We start from the raw sequence: 22829 nt of genomic DNA, 5'->3' as shown, positions 1-22829 counted from the left end.
CCCCAGTACAGATGCCCTCTGTAGCTATGCACCCAGTAGAAGCTGCCCCCAGTACAGATGCCCCAGTTGAAGCTGCCCTCAGTAGAAGCTGCACCCGGCACAGATGCCTCTGTAGTTATGCCTCCAGTACAGATGCCCCCTGTAGTTTTGCCCCCAGTAGAAGCTGCCCCCTGTACCGATGCCCCTGTAGTTATGCCCAAAGTAGAAGCTGCCCCAGTACAGATTCCCCCTGTAGTTATGCCCCCTGTAGTTATGCCCCCAGTACAGATGCCCCCTGTAGAAGCTGCCCCTGTAGTTATGCACCCAGTACAGATGCCCCCTGTAGTTATTCCCCCAGTACAGATGCCCCCTGAAGTTATGCCCCAGTAGAAGCTGCCCCCAGTACAGATGCCCCAAGTAGAAGCTGCCCCCGGCACAGATGCCTCTGTAGTTATGCCTCCAGTACAGATGCCCCCTGTAGTTATGCCCCCAGTAGAAGCTGCCCCAGTAGATGCTGCCCCCTGTACAGATGCCCCCTGTAGTTATGTCCCCAGTAGAAGCTGCCCCAGTACAGATTCCCCCTGTAGATATGCTTCTGTAGAAGCTGCCCCCTGTAGTTATGCCCCCAGTACAGATGCCCCCTGTAGTTATGCCCCCAGTAGAAGCTGCCCCCTGTAGTTATGCACCCAGTACAGATGCCCCCTGTAGTTATGCCCCCTGTAGAAGCTGCCCCCAGTACAGATGCCCCTGTAGTTATGCACCCCAGTACAGCTGCCCCCAAGTAGCGCCGCTTCACACACACAGAAAAACAAAACAAAAACACACACAATACTCACCAGCCCTGCTCCTGCTTCTGGACCGCTGATCTCCGCCTGGCCGCCCACTCCTCGGATCTATGGGAGAGACATCATGATGTCTCTCCCATAGTGCCACACAGCCACACACAGCGGAATCCGGAGCTCAGGAGTGAGCTCCGGCTGCTGCTGAGGGGAAGGTGCCCACTGGTAACACAATCTCAGTGGGTGCCCGGCATCCCCATGCGGCTACGGGCTCACTTTCTGGGTTAGGTGAGCCAGAGGAGGCGGAACTGCGTTATGTCTCCATTTGGAACTGACGGAACGCTATTCTGCCCCGTTCCGGCTCACTTTAACCTCTGGAAATGACCATTAAAGCCCATCACCTTCGACTATTGATCCTTATGGAAGAACTCTTCCTTGACCGTAAAGTAATGCAAATAGCAGGTAATATCCCGGGGTCTTTCAAATTGCATGCCTCTGAATGTAGAACCCTGTGGGTCTGATCAAATAAAATCCAAGTGTCCGGAACTGCTTCCAGTAACTCATTGAATATTTTAATTAGTGTGTCTGCTATACCTGCCTGGGAAACATACCACGGATCAACAAGTTTTTTGCTGTGGCCCTGGTTTTCAATGTCATCCAGTAATTTTTACATCTCAATTATCTGGTGAGATTGACAGGAAACTAAAGAGGTCAGCTCTCCAATTCGAGGGTTCACAACAGCCTTGTGCTCTTCCAAAGACACAGCTCTGTCCTCAACCTCGACCAGCTCAGTTTTGAAGAGACGAAATAGGAGTTTGGACCATTTCTTGGATCCACTTTTCCTGCTGCTGAAGGTCCTGCTGAATATTCTAGAGAAATTATACTAGAAAGGTATAAAATATCCAGTGCTTTTGGGAGCCAATTCACTAGTAGCAGCTGTTTATTAAAGACAGTCAATACTTAAACAAGAACATGGTAAATCAAGAATGAAAAAACAGTGCTTGGACTGAATGTAGTAAAAAAAGAAACAATGGGGGCCATTCCGAGTTGATCGCTAGCTGCTTTCGTTCGCTGCGATCAGGAAAAAAAAATGGCACTTCTGTGCATGCGTATGCGGCGCAATGCGCACGCACATCGTACCATTACAACGAACGATGTAGTTTCACACAAGGTCTAGCGAAGCTTTTCAGTCGCACTGCTGGCCATAGAGTGATTGACAGGAAGAGGGCATTCCTGGGTGTCAATTGACCGTTTTCAGGGAGTGTTCAAAAAAACGCAGGCATGCCAGGAAAAACGCAGGTATGGCTGGGCGAACGCAGGGCGTGTTTGTGATGTCAAAATAGGAACTTAACAGTCTGAAGTGATCGCAAGCGCTGAGTAGGTCTGAAGCTACTCTGAAACTGCACAAAATTATTTTGTAGCCACGCTGCGATCCTTTCGTTCGCACTTCTGCTAAGCTAAAATACACTCCCAGTGGGAGGCGGCATAGCGTTTGCACAGCTGCTAAAAACTGCTAGCGAGCGAACAACTCGGAATGACCACTAATGTTTTTTAAGAAACATACATGTTAAAAAGAAGATACTAATATTCTGTTGAAACAGTATTATAGAAAGATTCACTAATAGCTCAGCTTAATTTAATTTGCTTGGGACTTAGAAAATGGACAGTTCTAAGGCGAGACAAACCATAGTACTGGGAATAGTTTATTCACCTGTAGATGTAATTACTGGCTTTGTGGTAGTGGCAGTGACCTTCCAAATGTTTTGCTAAGTGGACAGATGATGTAGTCCTATTAAAAACCTCGATCCTTGGCCACAGTCTGGTTCTTTTGATGCAATGATTTCCAATTGCGGGGGCTTGTCTCCAAGTTAAATGTCCAGTGCCCAGCTTCATTACCAACATGTTTTGCTGAGCATTTGTAGCTTGTTCAAGGTGATTTCTGAGTGTGCCAAATAGTCCCTATAAAGCTGTGTTGCCTGATTTGATACAGATGGTACTAATCACTCACATACAAACTTAAAAATAATACCATATTCAGTTAAAATTAGAGATGGCATATATAGGAGACAATGCATAAAACCACAATCACTTAATTTATATTTTTCTTTCCTGCTGAATATCCTGCCTGGTTGGTAGGGATCGCAGGTTAGTCAGAATATCATTAAGGTCTAGGCTCCCTGTTGGAAGCATCTGAGATAGGTGCAGTGTCCATCTGAGCTCCTCATATGGAGGACCCTGGGCCAGATGATGTTCAGATGGAGGAGGCGGCCCCAAACAGAGTATGAAAGGCAGCGTTAGGGGAATATTTGGCTGGGGTGGCCCCAGGACATTTAGCAGTAGTTTGTCACACCATGTGGGGGATAGTGTCAGGAAAGTTCCAGAAAGAAGGCAAGTAAACTGTCAGTAGGCACAGCGCATAGAAGGTGTCACATCTCAGGTTCCACTCATGGTAACATCATTAGAGCATGGCTAGTGGTTTTATAGATGATGATCCTGTACAATCAAAAGCTTATAGACAACTAGCAGTCAGCAACCATCAAGACATAATTGTGAAATTGGAGGGGGAATGCCAATGAAACTGTTATGTAGAATAAGAATCCCCTCAACACTTAATAGTTCAGCAAGGGAAAGTAGTTCTAAAGGGTAATAAACAAGCTACAAACCATCCAGCATGGGAGTAGTGTGACAGTCCTCAGAAAAATGTTGCTACGTAATTATAACAGTGAGATAGGGGTGTGGTTTTTGACAGTATTTAAAGATAGAAGTCCCATAGCCTCAGCAAGGTCAGGAGAAGATGAGGATGATTTGGATGCAGAGGTCTTACCACATTAGTCAGGATCTAGCAGTACCTATGGATTCAAGTAAAATGGCATCTTTCCTCTAAATCCAGCCACCTCAGCATAACCAGCAGGGAGAGCTTCACTAGCAGAAGCAGTTGCCTTCCAGGATGAGGCCACAGCGTATCTGCCTCTGTCCTGACTATCAAGCTTTCCCTTAATGCATTTAAGAGTCAAAATATCTGTTTCCTTTCCTCCATTTGCTCTCTTAGTGGTTCGGCAATGTTTAGTTCAAGTGACAGGTTAACTTCTGATAACTGAGACACTATTCTCTCCTTACTGGAAATAGGTTAGCTTGTGTCTGTGGCTGATGCATAGGATCCAGGTGCCCAACGCAGCTGCACCATTGCTAATCACGGCAAATTAGCCACACACCCAGACTCTTACCTTTTTACATTCCCACTATAATCTCTTAAATTTCAGTTGGCAATATATTTCTGTATCTTTTTATGTGCCTTAAACTTTCTAAGTTATACTACACTAGTTCTAGCTTTACCTCTGGGTGAGCTGTCCCCGGATTGATGCTGTCAAAAGACTGGCACTGAGGAGAATAATATGCCTCCTTCTCTGCCCTGTCCCGCCTCTGATGCTGCCCTGCTCAGTGATGTAAATGTTGGAACAGCAGGCCAAGCTCTGCCCGCTGTATGTTAAATATATAAGGTTTGTAGGGATAGGCTGACTCTATTCTAAAGGGACCCAGGTCTCCTTGCTTAGCTTCTCACTCTCTGTAGGGCTCCTCCTTTGAGGTAAAAAGGTAAAGATTTTCACACAACACTTAAGGTCATTTGGAGAGCTGTTGATACCCTTTACACAGCAGATAACATACCTCCCCCAACTGTCTTGATTTTCACGAGACAGTCCCATTTTATTGGGACTGTCCTCCTCGTGGGCTGCAGTGTCCTGTGGTGGGAAGGAGGCAGTTAGGAGGATCCGTGTCACTCACTGAGTGGCTGCTGCAGCAGTAAATAGACCCTGTGTGCATGCGCACAGTGTCTTTTCATGGGAGGCAGAGAGGCTGGGGGCATGGCCAGCAGCTCACAGGGTGCTGTCACTATAGTGATGAAAACAGGGGCATGGCTCCCGATTGTAGGCATTCCTGCGAAGCCATGCCCCTTTACCTGAGACCACGCCCCTTTTTGGTCGCGAGCGCACCTTCTGTGTGCAGGAGAGTGACAGGGTCCCTACTTGGACCGTGACAATGTTGGGAGTTATAATATAAGCAGTTGCTGACTATCAAGCTTTCCTTTAATGCATTTAAGAGTTAAAATATCTATGTCTCCTTTCCTCTTATTGCCCTCTGAGAGGTTCAGCAATGTTTAGTTCAAGTGACAGGTTAACCTCTGATAACTGAGACACTATCCTCTCCTGACTAGAAATAGGTTGGTTAAGTACTTATATTAGATATCTATATATATAAAAGGCAAATACCATTGACTCATCACAAAATCTCCTGGACCATAAGGCTGCACTTTCTTGCCAGTGGCAGTATTAGAGAAGTCCATTATTCAAATAGGAGAACCACAGCGATGTTTGAGAGTGTTTAGGGGTGGCAGTTGATGTGGCTCCCCTATTCGAATAATGGAGTGCTCTGCAACTGCCACGGCAAGGAAGTCTAGGAACAGAGCATTATGTCCTCCCCCCTCCGCAACTTGGTATTGCTGGCACCATGCATTCTTTATAGCCCTGGCTGGGTGGGCTGTCTTAACTCTCCTCTGTGAGGGGAAATTACCTAACCCCTTTTAACCCCTTTGTGGGTGGAATTTTGAAAAATCCCTTCTTAGTGGGTGCCTACGTCACAAAAGCAATATATATATTAAAGTGATTAATATATGGCTGTTGTTAGAAAACATTTATATATGTATATATACAAAGACTGAACAAACCCTTAATGCGCTCTAAATTTGGACTCTAAAATTGGAACTCTTGTTTATTAGTGAAAAAAAAAAATGAAAATATATAGATACCAATTAACGATGGGCAAGCTTCTACACAGAGATGATCCCCTGTCGAAAGAGACCGATATTAAATAGAAACCAAAGAAGTATATCTCTGTGGAGCGCACTTATTGAAGTATTGTTCGACTTTCCACTTCTGGATCTCTATGCATGCAGACATATAGGAGAGCTGTTGGTAAATTAAAGAGGATTAATTATATTCAGGCTACTTTGGATCCTTTTTTGATATAGGAAAGAATTGCGGGAAAATTACAAATAAAAAGTTGGATAAACTAACTACAAGTCATTACTTGGAAGAATAATATTTATTACCAGGCGTTCTCAAATAAGAAGTTCTACAAAACATTGCTAAATTATGGAAGTCAATTATTTTTTTAAATAATTCTAAGCATATTGTGGACCATATCTTTATGAAAATACAGCCGTTTCAAATTAAACAAATTATTTATCATTCATAAAAAACACCCCTGAAGAAGTTGCTATAAGACGAAACGTGTTGGGTGAAAATACTTTATTGTTTGGAAAGGTTGAAAGTCATTTTTGTGTCTGTAATGAACAATAATACATTGTAAAAATGTTCATCAACTTCTTTTAATGGAAAAGAGAATTTAAAATTGTTTTTAGCAATAAAAAGAAACGTGTTTTAAAGCAAAAGGGTGTGTCTGTTAAGTCATCCTCTCCATCAGTAACCAAATACTAAATCACATTCTTAACTAAGTATAATTATATCGAACAATACTTCAATAAGTGCGCTCCACAGAGATATACTTCTTTGGTTTCTATATACAAAGACTGGTTGCCTTGCACTATAGCCTTGAAACGTCATTGTGATGTAACCCTGATTTTAAGCATGTTTTTTCAATGATGTGGTTTTTTTTTAATACAAGATAGTTGCTTTAAATCCAGTGAGTGCCATATCTATTTTTTCCAAGCAGAGCCTTTCAAGAGGTTCAGAAAAATAGTTTTGTATAAATATATATATATATATATATATATATACACACGCCACTTGTAGCGGCACCCGGACGTAATAATGATCACAGAGACAGGTATAGATAGATAGACAGACAGAAAGACAGATAGACAAATAGACTGTATATTGTTACTCTGCATCAATTACTTTCTATTAGCTTGTGATGCACCCTGCTTTTCACTGTATTTTTTGTGTTTTTCGGGGTATTTTCACACCTGTGCTATGAGAATAAAAAAAATAACTGGAACAGATTATGTTTCATCCTGTCAGTCTTGTCAGGCAGCGCTGATATTTTGTCTAGACTGTTAAAGATTGTTAATTTCCGTTTTGTCAAGTGACTGATTGGTACTTTGACTTTGCACTTGCAAGAGAAGCCTGGCATTAAAAATCCCAAGAGATAATCCTGTGTTCATATTAACGATTAAACACCACAGTTCACATCATTTACATTACCCCAGATGCAAATTGCTTTACAGATTGCCAGCTATAACTTTGTTTCACAAAACAATATTTTAAAAGAACATGTTGCAATTTGAATTTGCATATGTACTTTTCTAGATAATTAAAGTAGAAATGTTGCAACTAAGACGGTAACTAGCTAGATTTGTGCAGATGATTTATAATAAAATAATTCTAGCTTTTTCAGAAATTGACAAAACAATTGCTCAGACAAATTGATTAAATCTGTTTGATTTAACTAACTTATCTGAATAACCATATTCGTCTTTAGATGTGTGACCAGCTTAGACTAACATGTTGGTAACAATTCTGCTTAAGCAGCTGGGTAATATGGGAGCTATTTCTGACTCCTCCCTCTCATTCAAACCAGATTCCAGGGGGAACCCAAAAGAAACAGGAATTAATGAATTATTAATGCATGTAGGAGACATCTTCTTATACCAGCAACTTCTGCTGCATTACCATATGTGTCCTCATACATCTTGCCTCAATATGTGACGCAGTGGGAGATACCTGGCGTGAGTGAGCTGACAGGTCCCATGCAACTCCGTTAGCGCCTGGCATCTTTTCTTGAAAAAAACATGTCTTATTTGCATCACTATGTGAATAGGATGCACAAGCATCTTTTGCTGATTAAAGTGATATGCAGCATGCCTATATTCTGTATGTGTAGCATTTCATATGCAGATACGGCCGCTGTCGCACACAGAATAGAGGCATGCTGCATATCATTTTAATTGTTTTGTGAATAAGATGCATTTTAATGTAAAAAGATGATTGGCGTTACCGAGTCACACCACGGCATGGCATGACTAGAAGGGCTGTTTAATATGCAGAGAGGCTAGATGTAAGTAGATACATCTGTATGCTAACTCCTTTCACATCTGAAGCAGGCCCAGTGTGTACCCAGCTTTAGACACTAGTTATCTAACCAATAAAGGTAATCCATGACTATAAACCATTACTATAAAAAGAAGTGAAATTGTATAAGCAAAATTTAAAAAAAAATCTATGTTGGGGAAACACCCTCACTGTTGTAGCTCTCATTCACTTTAGTCACAAAGAGCCAAAGAAGCATTAGCTCTGTATTGGAGACAACTCGCTGGACAAGATCTTCCTGCACTAAATGTTTTTTTAACTACAGTATAAGAACAAAAATTCAGTTTGGAAATGTACAAACATGGTGTTCCAAATTTAGACATTTTGGGGTGTTTTCACTAAATATCGATTTTGTAGTTGATTTCAAAGTTGAATTAAATCGACTTAAAGCAACTTTCTATCTCACTGTCCAAATTGCTCATTTACTATCATTCAATTTTGAATTCGATTTCAAACTCAAATTCAATGTGGGTAAATTCTGACTAATTTTTTTTTGGTTTTGCTCTTGAATGTCCACTTCAAATTGAAGCATAAAATCCCCTATAAAGCCAACTACCAAAATGAATAAAAATCGACAAACCTTTCTTTATGTATTCCTATTGGCCCAAACATACCACATGCACTGTAAGCATCAGAAGCTAATTATAAAAATGATGACACACACCCAAGAAAATTGTAAGGTGGTTAAGTGGAGTGAAAAATGTGTTTGCTATGAGAGAGAGGAATTCAGTCATGAGAGAAAAAAAGTGAGTGCTGCAAGTTTTGTCTTGTCTATTTCTATATTGTGTTGTCATTTTGGAGTTTGTCATATCTTTGGCCTAGTCTAATTTATTGTTTTTGTCTTTGTCAGTGTTTGTGTGTGTGTCTGTGGAGTGTGTATTTTGTTTTAAGTTTGTTAGTGTAATTTGTGTTTTTTTATTTTAGATTTGTTATGGAGGCTGGTACGAGTAGAGCTTGTGTCCAATTTTATAGTCATCACAAGTAAGGTCCAACTAATAGAATATATTTTAGATGCTAAAATTGTCTGTCTGTTATTAGTCTATTGTTATGGGTATTTCAATGTCAGTTTTGAGTTTGACTTTTGTTCGATTTTCAAACGACTGTAAATCTGGGGATCCTGAAGTAGTGATGTGCACTGGACATTTTTCGGGTTTTGTGTTTTGGTTTTGGATTCGGTTCTGCGGCCGTGTTTTGGATTCGGACGTATTTTGGCAAAACCTCACCGAAATTTTTTTTGTCGGATTCGGGTGTGTTTTGGATTCGGGTGTTTTTTTTTAAAAAAACCCTAAAAAACAGCTTAAATCATAGAATTTGGGGGTCATTTTGATCCCATAGTATTATTAACCTCAATAACCATAATTTCCACTCATTTCCAGTCTATTCTGAACACCTCACACCTCACAATATTATTTTTAGTCCTAAAATTTGCACCGAGGTCGCTGGATGGCTAAGCTAAGCGACACAAGTGGCCGACACAAACACCTGGCCCATCTAGGAGTGGCACTGCAGTGTCAGACAGGATGGCACTTCAAAAAATAGTCCCCAAACAGCATATGATGCAAAGAAAAAAAGAGGTGCACCAAGGTCGCTGTGTGACTAAGCTAAGCGACACAAGTAGCCGACACAAACACCTGGCCCATCTAGGAGTGGCACTGCAGTGTCAGGCAGGATGGCACTTCAAAAAAATTGTCCCCAAACAGCACATGATGCAAAGAAAAATGAAAGAAAAAGGAGGTGCAAGATGGAATTGTCCTTGGGCCCTCCCACCCACCCTTATGTTGTCTAAACAGGACATGCACACTTTAATGAACCCATCATTTCAGCGACAGGGTCTGCCACACGACTGTGACTGAAATGACTGGTTGGTTTGGGCCCCCACCAAAAAAAGAAGCAATCAATCTCTCCTTGCACAAACTGGCTCAACAGAGGCAAGATGTCCACCTCATCATCATCCTCCGATTCCTCACCCCTTTCACTGTGTACATCCCCCTCCTCACAGATTATTAATTCGTCCCCACTGGAATCCACCATCTCAGATCCCTGTGTACTTTCTGGAGGCAATTGCTGCTAGTGAATGTCTCCACGAAGGAATTGATTATAATTCATTTTAATGAACATCATCTTCTCCACATTTTCTGGAAGTAACCTTGTACGCCGATTGCTGACAAGGTGAGCGGCTGCACTAAATACTCTTTCGGAGTACACACTGGAGGGAGGGCAACTTTGGTAGAATAAAGCCAGTTTGTGCAAGGGCCTCCAAATTGCCTCTTTTTCCTGCCAGTATACGTACGGACTGTCTGTCGTGCCTACTTGGATGCGGTCACTCATATAATCCTCCACCATTCTTTCAATGGTGAGAGAATCATATGCAGTGACAGTAGACGACATGTCAGTAATCGTTGGCAGGTCCTTCAGTCCGGACCAGATGTCAGCACTCGCTCCAGACTGCCCTGCATCACCGCCAGCGGGTGGGCTCGGAATTCTTAGCCTTTTCCTCGCACACCCAGTTGCTGGAGAATGTGAAGGAGGAGATGTTGACGGGTCACGTTCCGCTTGACTTGACAATTTTCTCACCAGCAGGTCTTTGAACCTCTGCAGACTTGTGTCTGCCAGAAAGAGAGATACAACGTAGGTTTTAAATCTAGGATCGAGCACGGTGGCCAAAATGTAGTGCTCTGATTTCAACAGATTGACCACCCGTGAATCCTGGTTAAGCAAATTAAGGGCTCCATCCACAAGTCCCACATGCCTAACGGAATCGCTCTGTTTTAGCTCCTCCTTCAATGTCTCCAGCTTCTTCTGCAAAAGCCTGATGAGGGGAATGACCTGACTCAGGCTGGCAGTGTCTGAACTGACTTCACGTGTGGCAAGTTCAAAGGGTTGCAGAACCTTGCACAACGTTGAAATCATTCTCCACTGCGCTTGAGTCAGGTGCATTCCCCCTCCTTTGCCTATATCGTGGGCAGATGTATAGGCTTGAATGGCCTTTTGCTGCTACTCCATCCTCTGAAGCATATAGAGGGTTGAATTCCACCTCGTTACCACCTCTTGCTTCAGATGATGGCAGGGCAGGTTCAGGAATGTTTGGTGGTGCTCCAGTCTTCGGCACGCGGTGGCTGAATGCCGAAAGTGGCCCGCAATTCTTCGGGCCACCGACAGCATCTCTTGCACGCCCCTGTCATTTTTTAAATAATTCTGCACCACCAAATTCAATGTATGTGCAAAACATGGGACGTGCTGGAATTTGCCCACATGTAATGCACGCACAATATTGGTGGCGTTGTCCGATGTCACAAATCCCAAGGAGAGTCCAATTGGGGTAAGCCATTCTGCGATGATGTTCCTCAGTTTCCGTAAGAGGTTGTCAGCTGTGTGCCTCTTCTGGAAAGCGGTGATACAAAGCGTAGCCTGCCTAGGAACGAGTTGGTGTTTGCGAGATGCTGCTACTGGTGCCGCCGCTGCTGTTCTTGCTGCGGGAGGCAATACATCTACCCAGTGGGCTGTCACAGTCATATAGTCCTGAGTCTGCCCTGCTCCACTTGTCCACATGTCCGTGGTTAAGTGGACATTGGGTACAACTGCATTTTTTAGGACACTGGTGACTCTTTTTCTGAGGTCTGTGTACATTTTCGGTATCGCCTGCCTAGAGAAATGGAACCTAGATGGTATTTGGTACCGGGGACACAGTACCTCAATCAAGTCTCTAGTTGCCTCTGAATTAACGGTGGATACCGGAACCACGTTTCTCACCGCCCAGGCTGCCAAGGCCTGAGTTATCCGCTTTGCAGCAGGATGACTGCTGTGATATTTCATCTTCCTCGCAAAGGGCTGTTGGACAGTCAATTGCTTACTGGAAGTAGTACAAGTGATCTTCCGACTTCCCCTCTGGGATGATGATCGACTCCCAGCAGAAACAACAGCAGCGCCAGCAGCAGTAGGCGTTACACTCAAGGATGCATCGGAGGAATCCCAGGCAGGAGAGGACTCGTCAGACTTGCCAGTGACATGGCCTGCAGGACTATTGGATTACCTGTGTAAGGAGGAAATTGACACTGAGAGAGTTGGTGGTGTGGTTTACAGGAGCTTGGTTACAAGAGGAAGGGATTTAGTGGTCAGTGGACTCCTTCCACTGTCACCCAAAGTTTTTGAACTTGTCACTGACTTCTGATGAATGCGGTCCAGGTGACGTATAAGGGAGGATGTTCCTAGGTGTTAACGTCCTTACCCCTACTTATTACAGCTTGACAAAGGCAACACACGGCTTGACACCTGTTGTCCGCATTTGTGTTGAAATAATTCCACACCGAAGAGCTGATTTTTTTTGTATTTTGACCAGGCATGTCAATGGCCATATTCGTCCCACGGACAACAGGTGTCTCCCCGGGTGCCTGACTTAAACAAACCACCTCACCATCAGAATCCTCCTTGTCAATTTCCTCCCCAGCACCAGCAACACCCATATCCTCATCCTGGTGTACTTCAACACTGACATCTTCAATTTGACTATCAGGAACTGGACTGCGGGTGCTCCTTCCAGCACTTGCAGGGGGTGTGCAAATGGTGGAAGGCGCAAGCTCTTCCCGTCCAGTGTTGGGAAGGTCAGGCATCGCAACCGACACAATTGGACTCTCCTTGGGGATTTGTGATTTAGAAGAACGCACAGTTCTTTGCTGTGCTTTTGCCAGCTTAAGTCTTTTCATTTTTCTAGAGAGAGGATGAGTGCTTCCATCCTCATGTGAATCTGAACCACTAGCCATGAACATAGGCCAGGGCCTCAGCCGTTCCTTGCCACTCCATGTCGTAAATGGCATATTGGCAAGTTTACGCTTCTCCTCAGACGCTTTTAATTTAGATTTTTGGGTCATTTTACTGAACTTTTGTTTTTTGGATTTTACATGCTCTCTACTATGACATTGGGCATCGGCCTTGGCAGACGACGTTGATGGCATTTCATCGTCTCGGCCATGACTAGTGGTAGCAGCTTCAGCACGAGGTGGAAGTGGATCTTGATCTGTCCCTATTTTACCCTCCACATTTTTGTTCTCCATTTTTTAATCTGTGGAATTATATGCCAGTATCAATAGCAATGGCCTACTACTATATATACTGCGCACAACTGAAATGCACCACAGGTATAGAATGTAGATGGATAGTATACTTGACGACACAGAGGTAGGTACAGCAGTGGCCTTCCGTACCGTACTGCTATATATACTGGTGGTCACTGTGTCAGCAAACTGCACAACTGAAATGCACCACAGGTATAGAATGTAGATGGATAGTTTACTTGACGACACAGAGGTAGGTACAGCAGTGGCCTTCCGTACCGTACTGCAATATATACTGGTGGTCACTGTGTCAGCAAACTGCAAAACTAAAATGTACCACAGGTATAGAATGTAGATGGAAAGTATACTTGACGACACAGAGGTAGGTACAGCAGTGGCCTACTGTACCGTAATGCTATATATTATATACTGGTGGTCAGCAAACTGTGCAAAACTGAAATGCACCACAGGTATGGATGGATAGTATATTTGACGACACAGAGGTAGGTACAGCAGTGGCCTACTGTACCGTAATGCTATATATTATATACTGGTGGTCAGCAAACTGTGCAAAACTGAAATGCACCACAGGTATGGATGGATAGTATATTTGACGACACAGAGGTAGGTACAGCAGTGGCCTACTGTACCGTAATGCTATATATTATATACTGGTGGTCAGCAAACTGTGCAAAACTTAAATGCACCACGGATATGGATGGATAGTATACTTGACGACACAGAGGTAGGTACAGCAGTGGCCTTCTGTACGGTACTCCTATATATTATATACTGGTGGTCAGCAAAATTATGCACTGTACTACTATATACTACACAATGCAGCACAGATATGAAGTGTTTTTCAGGCAGACAACGTATACTGGTGGTCACTGGTCAGCAAAACTCTGCACTGTACTCCTCCTAAATAATATTATACTGGTGGTCCCCAGTCCCCACAATAAAGCAGTGTGAGCACAGATATATGCAGCACACTGAGCACAGATATGGAGTGTTTTTCAGGCAGACAACATATACTGGTGGTCACTGTCAGCAAAACTCTGCACTGTACTCCTCCTATATAATACAGCTGCTCCCCAGTCCCCACAATTAAGCAGTGTGAGCACAGATATATGCAGCACACTGAGCACAGATAAGGAGCATTTTTTTCAGGCAGAGAACGGATAAACCTGGTGGTCACTGATCAGCAAAACTCTGCACTGTACTCCTCCTATATTAATATAAAGCTGCTCCCCAGTCCCCACAATGATATAAGCAAGCACAAATATTTGCATCAACTCAACAATGAATAAACGGAGAGGACGCCAGCCACGTCCTCTCCCTAACATTTCCAATGGACGAGTGAAAATGGCGGCGATGCGCGGCTGCTTATATAGAATCCGAATCTCGCGAGAATCCGACAGCGGGATGATGACGTTCGGGCGCGCTCGGGTTAACCGAGCCATACGGGAGAATCCGAGTATGCCTCTGACCCGTGTAAAATGGGTGAAGTTCGGGGGGTTTCGGTTTCCGAGGAACCGAACCCGCTCATCACTATCCTGAAGTAGTTTATGTAAAAGTACCAATGTTTGAGCGATATTCGGCTTTGGTCGGTATTCAGTTTTATAGTCAATTTTACAGTCGGTTTTGCCTTTAGTAAATCTCTGATTTACAAAATCGAATGAAAATTAACTACAAATACACCAACCATAACATTTTGGTAAAGTTCTCTTTAGAGGCTCATTTAGTTTGGTACAATAAAAAGAAAAGAAAACCGCAGTCACTGAAATTTTTTTAAAGCATTTTATAATTAATTCTGTGTTAAAATGTATCTGAATACCACAATACATTGATATTCGCTTTGAACATTGCAGCATAGTAAAGGGACAAGCTATTGGCCAACTGGCAACAACAAACAATTTTGGCTAGCCAAAACCACACATTGTGATTTGCATTGGCTGCACTTATAGATGACTGGCAAAAAAAGAATTAGTATTGGCAGATTCTCAGGAATTCTGAGAAAAACACTGGTCCTGCAGCTGTTCTGCTTATGATATACATAGTGGGCTCAAGATACAAGCTTTTTTTGTATTTCTGTGTGACTGTAATGCTTTGTCTGAATTGATGGACACATAAATAATAGAAGCTCGCATTTTTCATTTAGAAATTAACTCCCTTAATATTATGAAATGTATTGTATACAGATTTAAAGGAATGCTCCTTTAAAATACAAATTCCTACAGCACAGGAAATGTCAAATGATGCTACTTAAGTGACCAGTGGCCTTATCAATAAGACCAGTTCTGCAATAGGGTCGTTCTGCACTCTGCCCCTTGTCAAGTGACTTAGGGCTCTATTTACTAAGCCTTGAATGGAGATAAAATCGCTGGAGATAAAGTACCGGCCAATTGGCTCCTGTCATTTTTCAAACACAGCCTGTGACATGGCAGTTAGGAGCCGATTGGCTGGGACTTTGGGGGTCATTCTGAGTTAATCGCATGCTGCAACTTTTTGCAGCCCGTGCGATCAGATAGTCGCCGCCTATGGGGGAGTGTATTTTAGCTGTGCAAGTGTGCGAAAGCATGTGCAGGGGAGCTGTACAAAAACAACTTACGCAGCCACTGCGATCACTTCAGCCTGTCAGGTCCCGGAATTGACGTCAGACACCCGCCCTGCAAAAGCCTGTATATGCCTGCGTTTTCTTCTCCACTCCCAGAAAACAGTTAGTTGTCACCCCGGAACGCCTTCTTGTTGTCAGTCACCTTGCGATTGCCGCTGCAATCAAAATCTTCATTAGAACATTCGCTGCCAGACGCTCCCCGTCGCCAAGCAGTGACGCACCTGTGCATTGCCACCGCAGTGCATGCGCATTCCAGACCCGATCGCACGGCTGCGAAAAACTGCAGCGTGCGATCGGGTCGGAATGACCCCCTTTAACTCCGTTGGATTTATCTCCATCCAAGGCTTAGTAAATAGACCCCTATATGTCATCACACAGTTAGTGCTGGGAGCAGGAAGATGGTTATCAGGTATCTACTGTAGGTGAAAAACCCTCAATGAGTGCTGGCTTTCAGGCTAAATGGATAGCCCCCGGGAAATCATTTATCCGCAGTAAATTGAATTCCCTTCTATATCTAGAATATAAAAGCGAAAATTTGTCCTTCTGTCTTTCTATACAAATCCACAGTTTACAAGCTATGATCGTGAAATTTTACATACGAGCGTATTAAATCATGGCCGAGGCAACTAAACAAGTACAAATCCCTAGCACCCCTAGGGGGGGGAGACAGCAGCACATAGTATATCAGGAGACAGCATAATTCCAGAATTGCTGGAGCAATGGACTCAAAAATTGGTACACATATGCCTTACAATCTGGGAACAAACAATGTGGGGGAAGACACCCCTAGCACCCCTAGGGGTGAGGCAGCAGCACTGAGTATTTCAGCAGACAGCATACAGTAACTCTGGAATGCCTGCAGCAATTTACAACAAACTTGGTACACATATGACTTACACTGTGAAAACAAACACTGTTGGGGTCAGACATCCCTAGCACCCCTAGGGGTGGGACAGCAGCACAGAGTATGTCAGCAGACAGCATAACTGTGGAAGGCCTGGAGCAATTTACACCAAACTTGGTACACATCTGACTTACAATCTGGGAACAACCTCTGTGGGGGTTAGACACCCCAAGCACCCCTAGGGATGGGACAGCAGCACAGAGTATTTGAGAAGTCAGCATAACTTCCGCATGCCTTGACCAATTTACAACAAACTTGCTACACATATGACTTACAAGCTGGGAACAAACACTGTGCAGGTAAGACACCCCTAGCACCCATAGGGGTGAGGCAGCAGCACAGAGTTTTTCAGCAGACAGCATAACTCTGGAATGCCTGGAGCAATTTACACCAAACTTGCTACACATATGACTTACACTCTGGGAACAAACACTGTGGGAGTAACACACCACTAGCACCCCTAGGGGTGGGCCAGCAACACAGACTATATCAAGATATACATGATATGTCAGTGATGACAGGGCTGCATATGACAGGGCCAGTGACATGATGTGAGGCGGGGAATGGAGATAGCACGAACCCACACACTGACAGTTATATAGTGAAAGTAGCATGGTCCCCCAGCAGCACAGAGTATATCAGGAGATACATAATGTGCTACGCTATACAGGTTGAGTATCCCATATCCAAATATTCCGAAATACGGAATATTCCGAAATACGGACTTTTTTGAGTGAGAGTGAGATAGTGAAACCTTTGTTTTTTGATGGCTCAATGTACACAAACTTTGTTTAATACACAAAGTTATTAAAAATATTGTATTAAATGACCTTCAGACTGTGTGTATAAGGTGTATATGAAACATAAATGAATTGTGTGAATGTACACACACTGTGTTTAATGCACAAAGTTATAAAAAATAATGGCTAAAATTACCTTCAGGCTGTGTGTATAAGGTGTATATGTAACATAAATGCATTCTCTGATTATATTTAGATCCCATCACCATGATATCTCATTATAGTATGCAATTATTCCAAAATACGGAAAAATCCCATATCCAAAATACCTCTGGTCCCAAGCATTTTGGATAAGGGAGACTCAACCTGTATAAGAAACTGTAAATAAATTGATAATTTCACAGGGGCACTGACATGATGCGAGGAGGGGAATGAAGGCAGCAGGAAGCCACAGACTGAGAGTTGTATAGTGGGAAGAGCAGGGTCCCTTGGGGGAACAAAAAGGGGTCCGGCCACTACACAAAGTGCGTCAGGAAAGCAAGATAGTCCTATATACTAGATCTACAACCAACATAAATTAACGAACAACTAACATTCTAATTTACCATCCTCATCCTGTAGTGAAGCACGGGTATTCAGCTATCTACAGACATTCTTAAAATCCCAGGCAACAAAGGGTATCCAGCTAGTATGATATACATTTACTATAAAGTAATAACACTTATGACAATCTTCAATTGTTATTTATTACCAGTTATTATATAGTGCACACATATTCCGCAGTGCTTTTCAGAGAATATTTGGTCATTCACATCAGTCCCTGCCCTAGGGGAGTGTACAATCTATATTCCCTATCACTTGTACACGCACACACATTAATGCTAGGGTTATTTTTGTTTGGAGCCAATTAACCTACCTGTGTATATTTGTGGATTGTGGGAGGAAGCCATAGCACCCGGAGGAAACCCACGCAAGCACGGGGAGAATATACAAACCAGGGACGTGCAGTCAGGGGAGGCAGTGCCTCCCCTGTCATTCATGATTAAAATAATACAAAGAAGATACTTATGACACATATTCTGTGTCATAAGTATTTTATTTATATTATGTTAATCATTTCACAGTTTGAATTGTTGTTAAAATGTGTTTTGCGGCACCGAGAACGGTGCCTCCTGCTCTCCATTGTGATGGGCCGGAAGCAGGGGGCGGGCAGGGGGCAGGGACAAGCAGAGGGCTGTAAAAACCCATTGAAAAAATGAATGGAAGCGGCACCTGTCCAAGTGCTGCTGAACAGCAGGGGCGTGCTTTCAGCGTATCTGAAAGCATGCCCCTGTCACTGTGACTGCATCCGGCCATGGGCGTCATCAAGTGCCGTGGGGTCTGCGGGGACCGACAGAACGGGACCCGGGTCTGCAGCTTCGAATGAGGAATAGTCTGCAGTGGCGCACACAGAGACAGAGACAGCTTTGTCTCCGTCTCAGCAAAAGCCGCGACCGCGATCGCGGATCTGCAGCAGCAAGAGAGAGCTAAGGAGCTCTCTGCTTATAGCATCTCTACCACTGCCACCCTTCTGCTCCCAGCCCGAGATGGACTCTGTAAGTTTAAAGCCAATGTTTGTGTGTATTTGTATGTTTGCATGTACAGTATGTCTGAGTTTGTGCACTGGTGTATGTACAGTATGTATGCATTTGTATGTGTTTGTGTATGAATATGTGCATGTACTGTATGTGTAATATATATATATATATATATATATATATATAGAAGGCAAACAAGTCTGGCACTCACCCATGGGCAAAGTGAGCTACTGTAAGCTCCTGCTCCAGTGCCCTCCTCAACATACACATCGGTCTGCATGTATGGAACGGAGAAACAATGGCGGCACTCTGGCGACTCGGTTAAAGAAGTGTAGAAATAGTGCTGTTTATTTAACGTTTCGGGGTACAAGCCCCCGTCTTCAGGATACACTAACGGTTAGTATATGTGCATGCATGTGTAATATATATATAGATAGATAGATAGATAGATAGATAGATAGATAGATAGATAGATAGATAGATAGAACGGAGAAACTATGGCGGCACTCTGGAGACTCGGTTAAAGATGTGTAGAAATAGTGCTGTTTATTCAACGTTTCGGGGTACAAGCCCCCGTCTTCAGGATACACTAACGGTTACCCCGAAACGTTGAATAAACAGCACTATTTCTACACATCTTTAACCGAGTCTCCAGAGTGCCGCCATTGTTTCTCCGTTCTATCTATCTATCTATCTATCTATCTATCTATCTATCTATCTATCTATCTATCTTACACATGCATGCACATATACATACACACCCACGGAAACCCCCCTCGCTAAATCCTGCGTTTGCCACTGGTCCGGGTTGCAGCGGCAATTTTGGTCCGGTCAGAGCCTGATCCTCCTCACCTGCCGATGCAGGCTGCCGTCATCACCTCTCAGCTCCTCCGTTCTCCTCACATCCCATCCCCACTCCACTCCTCACCTGCCCCCAGCTCCTGCTGCTGCCACCCCTGGCACTGTGTTGTTTTTTCTCCTCTCATCTCGGTGCAGTGTGACAGTGTGATAGCATCACTGCTCGCACCGCAAAATTACGTCCAGGGCTCCTGCTTGGCCTGTATCAGAGGTTTAGGGCTGTTGTGATCGAAGCAGCAACCTCCACCCGGACTCAGTCAGTGTATGCACCAAGGTGACCCATTCTCATGCTACCTTGCACAACAGTAGCAGTGTGGTGGCTGATGCCTGCAGAGCTTGCACTTTAATACCAGCTTAGACCGTTGACCTCCTGAGTTTGTTTGACTCTCTTCTCCATCACTGATCTTTCTCTGTAGCAAGCTTTTCAGTGTGACCCCCATGACCTGAAGAGTGTTAATGATTTATTTTTATGCCTGAGCTTACCTCTCCCTCCTCCATTTATAAAAAAAACCTGTCACCTTTTCCCTGGCATCACCCACTGCTGTCACCCTCTCCCAGGCATCACTCACTGCTGTCACCCTCTCTCAGGCGACCCTCTCCCTGGCGTCACGCTCTTCCTGGCGTCACGCTCTTCCTGTCACATTCTCCCTGGCGTCACCCACTCCCTGTCACCCACTGCTGTCACCCTCTTTCTGGCGTCACCCTCTGCTGGCTATTTTGTTGTCAGGATATCCATTAACTTAATGGCGCCACATCCACGGTGCTATTAAGTTAATGGAAGCCCTGGACAACAAAATTGCATTCATGTCCTCCTCCCACTCCCTTCCCCAGTCCCAAACACTAACTATTATTATTTTTTCTATAAAAATGTACAATATATCACAAGTATGATGAGCAGGCAGGCAGCGGGAATTGGCGGCATCGGACTGAGATGCAAATTAGTGGCGGAGGGCTGGGTCAGTTGATAGTGGGCGAGTTTGTAAGCCACTGGCGGTTGCAGCGGGCATCGGCTCAGGGGCAGTAGCGGGCATAGGATTGGCGGCGGTAGGGGTCATTGGCAGGATTCGGCGGACATTATGGCTGCAGTGCCTCACCAGCCACTGACCTCACCGCACGCCACTGATACAAACTCCATACAGTTAGGGCCATGGTAGTTATTGAACCCATGACCTCAGTGCTGTGAGGCAGTAATGCTAACCATTACACCATCTGTACTGCCATGAATGCAAGCAGAATCCCTTCCATTTGTATCCCTTGCCCAGCAACAAGTTTGGGATTATGTTTTCTACAGTTTTGGGTGTGAGAAATGTGGTATTCCGTGCGAGAATGCCCGTATTTTTAAAGTGGCAATCCTTTACAAGGTAAAACCAACCTAGTTTTGCCTTGTAAACGATCGGTGCCTTAAGAATATGGGCATTCTTGCATGGAATCCCGCACTTCCGGCTTCTCACACCCTATTACATTTATCCCAGAGTTTTCTTTAAAAAAATATATAGATTTGTTTCCTATAAACTGTGGAGCATTTGATAGGAATGCTCCACAGCTGGCTGAAAAAAGTACTCTGCAACAGGTGTGATGGGGTGGAGGGAGGAAAAGATACAGTATAACTGAGGGAAATTAATGTTAAGAATAAGGAGGGTAAGCTGGGTACACACGGAGCGACGGGCATTCGTTCTGAGTTTGGAACTTTTCCCCTACAGCCCAAATTGTGTGTACACACTGCAGTGACTTTAATGAAGCATGGAACGATCATGTTCCGTCCTTCATTAGCATACTACAGGACACTAGCAATATTGCTAGGTTTGATGTGCAGCACATCAAACTAAGCATCGTTTGCTATTGACCGCGGGAGTGCACAATCTCTGGTACATATTGAGTGATATAGGCGATATGTCTTTATGAAATGGTATATCTTGCCTTGCCGACATCGCTTGTTTATGAAGGGGTTAATGTTTTAATGGGTATAAAGAAGGTAATGAGGAGGTTACTACATATGAATAGAATTAAGGATATGAGGATTAATTGATGAGAGAGTTAAAGATTGTAAAGTGGTTAATTATGATGATTTGTGTTACTAAAATGATCATGAAGGAGTTAATGATTTTCGATTAGGAATTACTTCATTATTAGGTATAAAATTGTGTGCTGGTCACTAGAATATGCTTTATTATATGGCAGTCACTAAGATCATTTCTGTATTGTATTATCATCATTAGGATGCCCTTTATATTTTTCGACAGTCACTAAGATGTTCTCTGTATTGCTGGAATGCTCTATATACTGTGTGGCGGTCACTAGGATGCTCTGTGCATTGATGGTAGTCACTAAGATGTCATCAGTCTATCCAGGGTCGGACTGGCCCACAGGGGTGCCAGGGAAACCACCGGTAGGCCCCACTGCCTGAGTGCCCACTCCTTTCTCTAGGGTTCAGGTTCCAGACTGTGCACTTGTATTACACATGGTAGATATGTTGCATTACACTGCACTAGACTATTGTGTATTTCAAGCCTCTGTGGAGGCTGGCCACACCCCCTTTGTAGGCTGGCCACACCCTTAAGTATGGGCCCCTATCACTGCATTCCCCCGTTGGGCTCTTTATGCCCTAGTCCGACACTGAGTCTATCAGTTATTAGCATGCTTTCTATATTATGTACAGGATATCACTGGGATGCTCTAAGTTTTGGATACTGGTAGGCAGAGGCAATGTAATTTATTTTTTTCTTTTACACTGTAAGTGATTATTTATTTTAACCCCATTTACTTTTGTGTTGACCTCACCTACAGTTGATTTGTTCCTGCCTTCATGATGCTACTTTTATATTTTTGTTCGGGACCACATTAAGGGGTCTATTTAGTATTTATTTACTAAGCCTTAGATGGAGATAAAGTGCCAGCCAACCAGCTCCTACTGTAACTGTCATTTTTCAAACCCAGCCTATGATATGGTAGTTAGCAGCTGATTCGCTGGTACTTTATCTCCGTTCAATGCTTAGTAAATAGACCCCTTTGTACCTAATCTGCCCATGGTATATACAGTATATTCATCAATACATAAACAGTTATCTTATTATAATTATTCTGCAATAAATCAACATTTTAACAAAAAAAATTAAAAAGAAAACATGAAAAATAGAATTTCAGGCATAGAAAAACTTCTGAAGAGGCGACTGGCAGTGTCACTAAATGTAAAAGTGTGCCAGTTCCCTCTGCAGATTTGACTCCTG

This window comes from Pseudophryne corroboree, chromosome 7 (genome assembly GCF_028390025.1).
Source record: "Pseudophryne corroboree isolate aPseCor3 chromosome 7, aPseCor3.hap2, whole genome shotgun sequence".
NCBI lineage: Eukaryota > Metazoa > Chordata > Amphibia > Anura > Myobatrachidae > Pseudophryne > Pseudophryne corroboree.
Note: the sequence above shows the minus strand (reverse complement) of the source record.